The sequence below is a fragment of the Capsicum annuum genome, chromosome 1 (genome assembly GCF_002878395.1).
Source record: "Capsicum annuum cultivar UCD-10X-F1 chromosome 1, UCD10Xv1.1, whole genome shotgun sequence".
Lineage (NCBI taxonomy): Eukaryota > Viridiplantae > Streptophyta > Magnoliopsida > Solanales > Solanaceae > Capsicum > Capsicum annuum.
Window position 1 is genome coordinate 148836443 of NC_061111.1, and position 11012 is coordinate 148847454.

Consider the following 11012-nt stretch of genomic DNA (forward strand, 5'->3'; position numbering starts at 1 on the left):
TTAAATATTTTTTTAGAGGGAGTAGGGGTTTGAGTTTTAGGGTAAGGGATAGGGTATGAAAAAATTAAAATATTTTTTTGAATGGGGGTTGGTAGGGGTGGGCATCAGGGCAGGGGACTGAAGGTGGGGTAAGAATTTTTTTTAAAAAATTTTAAAAATATTTTTTTTTATTGGGGGGAGGGGAGGGATTAGTAGGGATGGGGGTCGGATGGAAGGGGTAAGAAACTAGTTTGAATTTAAAAAAGAAAAATATTTTTTTGGAGGAGGGGGAGGGGGTTTTGATTTTGAGTAGGGGGATAAGATAAGAAAAAAATTAAAATCTTTTTTTTTGAATGGGGGTGGTGGGGTGGGGTGGAGATAGGAATTGAGGGGCGGAGTAGGGTTAAAAATTTTGAGAGTTGTATGAACATTTCAACTTTAACAGTGAGGTTGAAAGAAAGTTTTGAAAAATATTTTCCTTACTTTTTGAAAGGAAGTTATTTTGCTTAAATTTAAGAAAAATAAGTTTATTTGGAAAACATTTTCTAGAAGCTTAAGTCAACCAAAACATTAAAAAATTAAAAAACATTTTCCAAAAAATAATTTCCTTCGGACCAAACATACTCCAAAGTCTTCATTTAATTTCAGCCTGTTGCGGTAAATTACGTGTCTTATATATTTTTCAGGTTAATTACTAATATCCCTTATATAGTCAACTGACTTTACGTAATGAGTATTATTAGTGTAAAGAATTTTCACTATCACATATCTTTTTAATATTTTAAATCTCACATTTTATGGGGACTCTTCTACAAATATCTTTTGAATAATTTAATATATAGTTCACTCTAACGTCATGGTGTATAAATCTAAAGTCCTCCTTAATTTACCTGTAATAATTTTAAGTGAAATGATAATATTCTTTTTATATGATCGATATGCCGTAAAATGCATTATTTATATCAAATCAATAAATGCATTACATCGTGTTTACACATAGATTTTTGAAGCTTAAGCATGATTAATTAACATAAATTTTTACCTTATTAACTTAACTTTAGTAAATTTACATGATTTATAGAAAATATTGGAATAAATTTTTTATCAGCACTGCACAAAATTTAAATTGTTAAAAAAGGAAAAATATTCTACTATCTATGATGTTAGCTTTGTTAAATGTTTCGCATTTTTTTGGAGATAGTACGAATTATGAGAGAAGGGCTTGTTTGGTTAAATAATGCATTAAAAGAAAACAAATTAATTAACTTTCCTAATCTAACAATGTTTCATATTGGTGGATATGCATTTTGTTTTAACACAAAATAAGCACCATTTAATTCGTTGCGTTTGGGTATGGGTTGATAAGAAATCTTAAGCTTCGCAGTTTTGATAACATTTGCAAATAATTACTCCTTCCATTTCATATCTTTTAGTTCCTATACCAAAATATAGTTTTTAATTTACTTGTTTATTTAGAAAATACAAAGAATTCCTTATTACGTTTCTTTTCATACTATCTTTAATATTAAATAACTATAATGATCATTTATGTTATTTTTTTTTAGTGCGTTTTTGGTGTTTCGAGCCTTCCAATAGTGGCTACATGCCATTTGTGACTTGCCGGATATGTCGGTTTGATTATCGGACAGTCTATTTGAATTTTAGGCTCAATTTTTCATTTTGGAGCTTTCACTGTTAAGGAATTGGTCTCAGACCAAAAATTTCATTAAACAAACTCGGATGAGAATTTCAACAGTGCCATCAACTCCAGAACATTGATTATACGCTTGGGGGACCATTGATTTAGGTCCTGAGGCTTTTGGATTCATTTTGGGCTATTTGGTAGATTTAATGAAAATTGGAAGTATAAATTTGGGGCCCATATTTAATTGAAATGATCTCGAATGAAAGTTTTGATGGTCTCTTTGAGTCCAAAATACCAAATTTGGTATGGTAACATAGTTTATTTTTGAGCACGCGATTCTGAATGAATTTCAAGCACCCAATCATAGTACATTTGGACTTAGCAAGTTCAACGGCTTAAGCCTGGCCACTTAAGAAGTGGTCGCTTAAGCGAACTGGTGATCACTTTAGCGTCCAACCTTGGACCTTACCTAGTCGCTTATGCGGAGTCTCATCCTTAAGCAGAGGTTGCTTAAGCGGCATTCGACCGCTTAAGCAAAGGCTGATTTTTGGTGGAAGATTACTTAAGTGATCATTTGACCACTTGAGTGGTGATCGCTTAAACAATCATTTGATCGCTTAAGCGGTAACCGCTAGTGTTACATCACCTTCTTCACCCGAATTCTCCCTCATTTCTTTTGGATTTTCCCCCTCATTTTGAGAGCTTAGAACATGGAAAAGTGTGTGAAAGTATCCATTGAAGCTAAGGTAAACTAGAATGACACTCCTTCGTCATTTTTTATTATTTTTTTTGTCGAATTTCATCCCTTTTCATTGTAAATTCCTAGAATTTAGGCCTTAAATTCTCAAAAACTTATAGGTTAATTTGAGCCTCGATTTTTAGTTCAATTGTTCTCAATTTTTGAGCACACATTCATTGTCCTTCGTGGAACCTCATGACGGATTCAATTTTGAATTTTGTTTGCTTGCTTCGCGGACCATTCTTGACTCAAATTTCAATCCGAACTTTTATATAGCAATATGGATATCGTCTTACTCTTATTGATGTGTAAATCGTTATTTTGTTAGTGTGGTAACATTTCGACTCAATAACGGCATTACGCTGTGTTTGCACATAAACTTTTAGAGTTTAGCCATGGTTAACTAACATACACTTTTACCTTATTAAATAACTTAATTATAGTAAACTTTTACATGATTTAGAATAAATATTGGGATAAAATATTTATTGTTAATGTACAGAACTTATATTGTTGAAAAAAAATATATATTCTACTATCTATGGATGTTGGCTTTATTAAATGTTGCCCTTTATTTGAGCTAGTACGAATTGTGAGAGAAGGGGTATACGTTTTCTTGGTCGGTTTAAATAAAGCATTAAAATTTAATAGGAAATAAATTAATTAACCTTCCTAATTTCACAATGTTTCACATTGGTGGATATGCATTTTGTTTTAATGCAAAATAAGAACCATTTAATTCGTTGCGTTTAGGTTAATTAAAAATCTTACACTTCTTATTTTTGTTTATGGTGGACCCAACCCTCCGTATCTTGAGAAAATTGAAGGAAAGGTGTCTTTTAAGTCTTGAATGAAGGATTGGTGACATTGACCAACAGATAGGGTCAAACATCATTAGGAAACTTGATTAAGTTAATTGTGGACTTGATTAATATTTTCAAAACTTTCTAATCTTTTCAAAAATACAAATCAACCCAACCCATACCCCTCTTCAATCCTAATCAACCACTCTCTCTCTCCAACTTCTCCCAACCAATAGTTCTGCAAAATTTCTCCCTTCAACCTCTGGCGACAAATAGTCGGGGGAGTTCCTTTTCGACTTTCAACCATCAATCGACGTGAATACTTCTCCGGCGCCAACAACTTCGAGTTCTTCATCCTTCCATTTCTTTTTTCACTAGTAAAAAATTATGAAGAAACAGAGGAACTTGAGCCAACTACTATTCTGGTATTGAAATGTGGACTGAATAAAACCCTAATTTTTGGCATTTCTACATTTCTTCTTCTCATTGTCGTACTGTGATTCAAATTTGTTGGTGATTTTTAGTCATAGTTGATGTTCTTAGTGTGTATGTGTGTGTGTTATATGTTGGTGTTGCTGGGTTGATTTGTTGTTTGTCTTGGTAGAAATGGTATTGCAACAGTTGAAACATCTGATGTAATAGATGAAACATATGATGCAACAGATAAAAATCTGATGCAACAGATTAAAAATTTGATGCAACTATGAAAATCCGATGCAACAGGTGAACAATCTAATAGATCATTCATTTGTTGCGATAGACGACTCTTCTTTTTGGAAGAAATCTAAACAATATTGATCCAACAGATAACTGATTAGTGATCTATTTTTATTCTTTTTAACGGTTTACTCTTCATTTTACAACAGATTAGGACTGTTTTTATTCCTTCCAATGATTTACTCATACAGGTCGGTTATCTGTTGCAACAGATAACATACCTGGTGCAACAGATTAGTGATCCATTTTTATTCTTTCCAACGGTTTACTCATTCGTTGCAACAGGTCAGTTATATGTTGCAACAGATAAAATACCTGGTACAACAGATTAGTGATCTGTTTTTATTGTTTCTAATAGATTACTCATTCGTTGCGATGAGTCAGTTATGTGTTGCATCAGATAAAATACCAGGTGCAACAGATAGTGCTGTTTTTATGGTTCCCACATATTACTCATCCATTGCAACAGGTCAGTTATATGTTGCAACAGATAATATACCTGGTGCAACAGATTAGTTGTCTGGTGGAACTGTTATATTACTGTTATGCACTAATCAATTATAATCTATGTTATGTTCCTGTTAATTTAAGATAACATGGCTCCCAAAATGAAAGAAATCGAATCAAGTCCAAGTAAAGGAACAAGTGCAGTAGCTCAGCTACATCCACCACTCTATGAGCTTGCTTTACAAGCAATATCTCAATCAGGAGCAGAAGATAATAAACACGGGAAGGAGGAATCTTTCAAAAGAGATGTTCCAAATGCTAATAGCCCTTCCGTTGTAAAGTTGGTCAAAACTTTTAGCATTGATCGTTACCCTGTGAGAATGCAGTGCGATGGTACCATGATTTAACGGGTGATCTTGTGGTTAAGTCAGTCATGGGAAAATCTTTTGATGCCTTCAGAAAAATACTTCGAGAACAAAAATTAGATTCTTATTTCAGGAAAAGTTGCTTTGGGAAATATCTTGATTTGCCGGAGGACAACAATGCTCATTTTCAGATGAAAATAGCATATGATCTTCTCAAACGCAGGTTTATGTATGAAAACAAAGATAAGATGGATGAGGTGTGGATAAATTACTGTGGCATGCCTGTTTGTTTTGGTTGGGAGGAGTTTGCCATAGTTACCGGACTAAAATGTTAACCTCATTCTCCTTCTCAAGTTATACCTACTCTAACCCAAAAAAAAGAATCCCGCACACTCAAAAAAGGAAAAGGCAAGTCGAGTGATCGTGATGACCTGGTGTCCATTGTTGGTCCAAGATTCAAAAATAAAAATCTGATTGAAGCGTTGAAAGGTAAAGGACTTTCAAAGAAGCACAAACAATCATTGTGCTTGGTTTAGTTTGTACATAATGTTCTTTAGGCGAGAGACGTTAACAATAACATAAGCCTCGGTTTAATAAATCTCTCAGAGGATCTTGAGGCATTTAACAGCTATTCTTGGGGTTATGAAAGATTCAAAATGACTGTCGAATATTTTTGACTCCATTAAAGCCAAAAACAGTTAACTTATATGGTTTTTCATAGGCCTTCATGGTAAATATTTCTTTTATCATGATATGATTCATCATTTTTTTATTCAATAATGCTTTTGATTTATTAGAGTTATGTTATAGGCTTGGGAATTTAAGGCCATTCCTTATTTGAGACAACAAGTGAACTACCAGAAAGAAGTTTCCTGTCCAAGAATTCTGAGATGGTTGTCGGCCAAAACTTATAAAAATGCAAAATTTCTTGATCTTTTAAATCCCCCCAAGGAAGCAGTATGTCCAATTCTAATCAAGTTTTTGTTTTAATTAATGATTAAATGATTTCTTCATCATTCTTAATATATGTACCAATTTATTTTAGATTGTCCATCTGTGGCTTGTTCCGACCAATCGAGAGTTGAAGATGCCATTTTTTCTTACTTTATGGTCTGTGCAAACTTTATCAGACCCTAAGGTCGTTGATGGAATAAAAATAGAATTATTTGGAGCAACAACCATCATAAGAAAAATAATTTTGAAGGGTGGAGCTAATGATGCTCCTCTTACAGTTTTTGAAACAACAAGCCATTATGATTATGATCATAATGGTTGTACAGATTTTTCTCCAGATTTTTCCACATCTAGCGAATGTTCTTCATGCAAATGTCAAGACTGCAAGACAAAATACGATGGAGTGATTAATGTTATTAATGCACTAACTGCTTCTGTAAAAAAAATAACATCTAAGAGGGGTGTCATTCCATCAAAGAGATTTTCATATCCAGACACTCCACTAGAGATCAAGGTAGCTAAGAGGAGAAGGAAAGACACTTCCAAGGCATCATCAATCATCAAAAAAAGTAATATTGCAATGCCTCTGTCTTTTTCTTGCATCGATGTTCAGTGTGCAAGGGCCACAGAAGAGCAGCATGAGCTGAAGAAGGTTAATGTACATCATCCATTCCAAAAAACAAACAAGCACATATCTGTTTCAACAGATGATACATCTGCTAAAAATTATCAAACAGATGTATACATCTGTTGCAACTGTTGTCTAACCTATTGCATCAGATTCGTTATTTGTTTCAACAGATGAGTCTTCTATTGTAACAGATGGGTCATCTGTTTAAAATTAATGTACTTCTCTAATTTACCTGTTTGAATTTGTCCCAACAGATAATCTATCTGATGCAACATAAGAATCATCTGTTGCAACAGATGAAAAATCTATTGTATATCTCTACTTAGTATTGACAATTCTGGCTTTCTAGGTGAAAGTCACAACTACTACCGAAGAGTATAATATGAAAGTTGATAATCCATCAACTGCTTCCAAAGATGAAGAAAAAGTGAAGCCTGTCAGTTTGGGAAAACGGAAAAATTACCCATTTGAAGGGTTCAACATCTCGGACGAGGCTCCAAAAAAACTAATACAGTTGATCAATGACTATTTAGAATGGATTGCCGATGGGCTGTTAAAGCATCATGTCGACAGGTACAGAAATCAATTTTATGGATATTGGTTTATACAATTCTTGTTGTAAGAACTTGACATTAACACATATAAATCATCATGTAGAAAACAAAATGATGAGCGCTATAAAGTAAATGAATCGAGTCTTGGTTTTGATATGTTTGACTTTGTTATCATACTTCTTGAAATAAAGAATTGATTCTATTTGATATCACAGCCCCAAACTTGCTGAAATGATGAGGTTTAAAGGCCATGCATATTATTATTAATTAATACTTTATTTAATTGCATCTGCATATTGATTTTTTTATCACGTAATCCAAAATGTTTGATAATATGTACAACACATCAATGTCATTTTTAACTACCTCCGAAAGAAGGTCAAGTTGCAAACACAAGAACAATACGGATACACAATAGGCAATTGTTTGTACAAAGTTTACATCAACAATGCCTACGATAGGTATTGTCAATAGCAGCCGAAATTTTTCCAAAATAAGGAATTGTTAATAAACATCATCAAAGGTTTTAGCATTCCGGTTGGCTTACCTTGGCGTTTGGTCGACGAAGTGTACATCTCAATCAATTGTGGTGATGAATTCTATTGGGTGTTGGCTGTCATCGTTCTAAAAGAGAGGCGCATCCGAGTTTATGACTCGATGTCGCGAAGGAGACATTTTGGGCCGTCGTCTGAGATACAAAAGCTGGCCAAAATATTGCCTACTTACCTTGATATAAGTGGCTTTTTGGATCAAAAAGTTCGTACTGATTGGTCGACGATTGAAGCATATCGGGATGAAATAGATAATCCATTTGATGTACAATATGTTGATGGAATTGCTCAACAAACCATTGGTAGCCTGTAAGTTTAAGTATCATGATTTAGTTTCATTTCACAAATTTCACAATGCTTGCATGAACTATAAGATATGGATTATCTATTTTTTATAACGCAGGGATTGCGGTCCTTTTGTTGCCGCCTATGCTGAGTATTTGAGCGATGAATTACAAGTACCAAATAATGGACTTGATGCCGGATTACTCCGCAAAAGATATGTTGCTCTTTTATGGAAATATGGAGAAGCGAAAGCTCAGAAGCCGTACGCAACCAACGTTAAAGATCCACGACGACCAAAGCCGAATTCCATAGCACTGGATGAAGAACAACTTGTCCATATTGATTAGATCTTTATATCTCGAGTCCGTCAATGTAATAATCTATCCTCCTTGGTTTAACTTGTTGATTTATTTGTAGAGTAGATCGTTTGTCCTTATAATAATTTTTTTTACATTTCATTTATTTGTTGAGTTATTTTATTTCATGTAATTTCTGAAGGCTTCGATTTATTTTATTCTGTCTATGAATATAATTAATTTTGAGTTTTGAACATGTTAATTGAAATGGAGTACTAGATTTAAATATCGCAACAGATAATACATCTTCTGCAATAGATGACATATCTTACCAGACAAATTTAGATATATGTTGCAACATGAGATGCAAAACATAGGTCATCTACTGGAAATTATATAACAGGTCTTCCTATTTTTTTTATTTGCTCCAACAGATTACCGATCAGTTGCAACAGATAAGTTATATATTGCAACAGATCGTAAATCTGTTGTGACAGACAGACGGGGAACATCTACATAATGCAATAGATGACCAACCTATTCTAATAGATAATCAATCTGTCATAATAGGTACTATATCTGTTACGATAGATATAAAATTTGTTGCATTATAAAAATTTAAATTTTCCAGACATAAAAATTATTGCCTCTATATGTATAGTGAATTGACTTGAAATGAAAATTTGTTATCGTGTTCGTCTCTGTCTTTGTACATGTTCATTTTTTATACATAGGCTCCAACCATTTAGTTAGTACCCCATATGCCCAGAACCATTGCATCTTTCCCACAACTGTGTCACACACACCGGCCATTTGTGTGCCGATCAGCAAACACTCCATGTATGCAAGCGAGTACGGCCCCCACGCTGCACCGATTGTATTTTTTAGAAGCTGGATGTTCTTATTTCGACCTTCAAAAACCCATGATTCCTTCGCTAAGACTTCAGCCGGCAAATGATCCATCAGCTTACTCTGCGTCAACAACTTGGGCAACAACTTCACGAATGGCTGCATATGGGTTAAAAATATCTTCTTTCTGAACACAAGTAAGTTGCAGTCATAAACCTTAATCTTTCCCTCGTATAGTAGCATCTCAACAGTGAGAAAATGGGTGACATCCACGTTTATTACTGCAAGGATTTTCTTTGCCTTGGTCCAGCTCTTGCCGTGTGGATATGATTTCTTCCCTCTAACATATTTAATCACTTCTTCATCCCATTGGAACGTAGAAACTAACTGATCAAATCCCAAGCCACTGGAATCAGCTAGATTATGAAGATCAGCATACCTGTCTTTGAAATTATTGTAGAAGTTGAGGTCCATTATCCTATCAGCAGCATCATAAGCATCTGAGTACGCTAATTGCCTGCCCCTTATGAGGAAGAGAATTTCATCAACATACTGTGGTATAAAAAGATAATTTTTAAATAGGTTAGTAATTGTAAAGAATAAAAACACAAGGGAAAGAATTCGATGCAGAGGGTTCTCTGAATCAGTTCACAGAGTACCCATCCAACGTAACTTATGCAACAGATGTGTATTATGTTGCAATAGAATACCAAGTTGTTGCAATAGATTACACATTTGCTTCGTAAATTCTTCTTCACAGAGTAGATTGAAAAAGTAGGTTAGCAAAAGTAAACTTACCTTGTCCTCATACCACACACATATATTTGTCATATTCGAGAAGTCTTTGGCGGCAAATGAATTTATGGTGTATTCTTTTTGAACCTTCATCTTGATGAATTCTTCTAATTCCTTCTTCTTCTCCTTGCCAAGTGCCGCAAATATGTCCACCTTCTTCGGCGTCCCCTGAGCTTCAACAACTATTTGAGTGGGGAATGTTGCATTTTTTGCTGATTTCAGAATGGAGAGAATTTGTCTAATTTTTATTCTCTTCCTCCTAACCTCCACTGTAGGAGTGCATGGCTCCCTCACCTCATTGGATGGTATGATACCCCTCTTGGATTTCAACTCCTCGAAAGCTTTAGCAATAGCCTCTATCTTTTTAAGGATTTTATTCTCTCTTTCCTTGCACACTTTGCATTTGCAATGAGAACATGAGGGTGAGGAGGGGTGAGAAGGACCACTATAAGGGTGGAAGAGACCAGTGTAGGGGTGAGAGGGAGGACCTGTGCAAGGGGTATTTATAAATATATTTATTTTTTACTGAGCACCAACATGCTCATAATCACGACTGGCAGCAAAAGCAGAAGCATAATGGCTGCCACCATCGCAAACAACTCCACCAGCAACACCCCCAGAAGAAGCACCCGGATCTGTTGCAATTTGAGTTAGGTCGCGAAGAGCTTCAACATTAGACTGACCTTGACTTACTTCTCTTCTTATGGATGTTGCTCCATCCAATTCCTTCTTTATTAACTCCCCCGTTGGGTCTTCTTTTGTATCAACAAAACCCAAAATAAGAAAAGAAGTCATCCTCAGCTCATCAATAGTAGGCACGATCCAAGGATGCACAACTTATAAAAAATGATAGGAGGAATTTAAATCATATAATAATAATTTACAGTAAGTTAGGTTACATAGGGCCCGGGTTATGTTAACACAGCCAACTTATGCAATAGACAATCTAGCTACTGCAACAGTTGATCTGTATGTTGAAATAGATTGATAATATATTGCATCAGAATACCCATCTGTTGCATAATTTACAGTAGATGGGTAAACTATTGAGTAGGGTTTAGAGAACAAAGTGACATATGGTTAATCTATTGTGAAATATGGATCGTCTGTTGCAATAGATTACCCATTGCACCAGTTGTAGTTGACGGGTAATCTCTTGCAACAGATGGAACATCTGTTTAAATATCTTTCTTTGAGGCAAATTATTTTAGTTGAAAGAAGACGTACTACATCATCCGGAGGGTTAAAGAGATCAGCCTCGTTAATATTTTTTTGCTGCTCTCTACTGCAGAACCACCTAAGGGTCCTTGGATGAGAAACCTTATCCGGGTAATTTGTGAAATGCTTTCGAAGGGGAGGAATGGCTTCACATTCCCAAGCCTAAAAATTGTAAACAAGAAGC